Consider the following 820-nt stretch of genomic DNA (forward strand, 5'->3'; position numbering starts at 1 on the left):
AAGCACCACAGAATAACCATGGTCCTGAAATAAAAACAAAAGAGAGAACAATAATAATAATAATAATAATAATAATAATAATAATAATAATAATAATAATAATAAATGGAAACAATATAAAAACCAACAAATATAAAATAAGATAAAAATAATAAAATATAAAAAGATAATAAAATATTATTTTATGTTGTTTTAAATATTGGAGACATTAGAAAGGGAATTCCCTTGGTTTTTCCACCCTTGAAGTATACTGTCATGGGAATAAATACAGACTCCTTGCATGTTCATTTACTCTCCCCTAGTGCTTTTGTGGTGTATGGAAGACTTCTGCTCCATCATGGGTAATAAAATCAGACCTCTGTGTCTAGAGATCTTGGTATTTGCACAAGTCAAGAAAGGTTTTTTTATATAATTAAAGCTTTATTTTTTAATTTTTAAAATTAATCTTTAAATTAATATTAATTAAAATTGATTAATTAAATTACTATCTTTGATTACAAACATGATTGTGGTTGAGTTTCAGTCATGTAAAGAACACCCCCTTCAGCAGTGCAATATTCCCATCTCCAATGTCCCAAATCATCCTCCTCCCCACTCCACCCCCACCAGTAGTCTAGATAGGCTTTCTACTTCCCTCATTCATTCACATTGTTAGGATAGTTCTCAATGTAGTTATTTCTCTAACTGCACTCATCACTCTTTGTGGTGAGCTTCATGTCGTGAGCTGGAACTTCCAGCCCTCCTCTCTTTTGTCTCTGAAAATTATTGTAAGAATATCTTTTATTTTTCTTAAAACCCATAGATGAGTGAGACTATTCTG

Source organism: Suncus etruscus, chromosome 8 (genome assembly GCF_024139225.1).
Source record: "Suncus etruscus isolate mSunEtr1 chromosome 8, mSunEtr1.pri.cur, whole genome shotgun sequence".
NCBI classification, from domain to species: Eukaryota; Metazoa; Chordata; class Mammalia; order Eulipotyphla; family Soricidae; genus Suncus; species Suncus etruscus.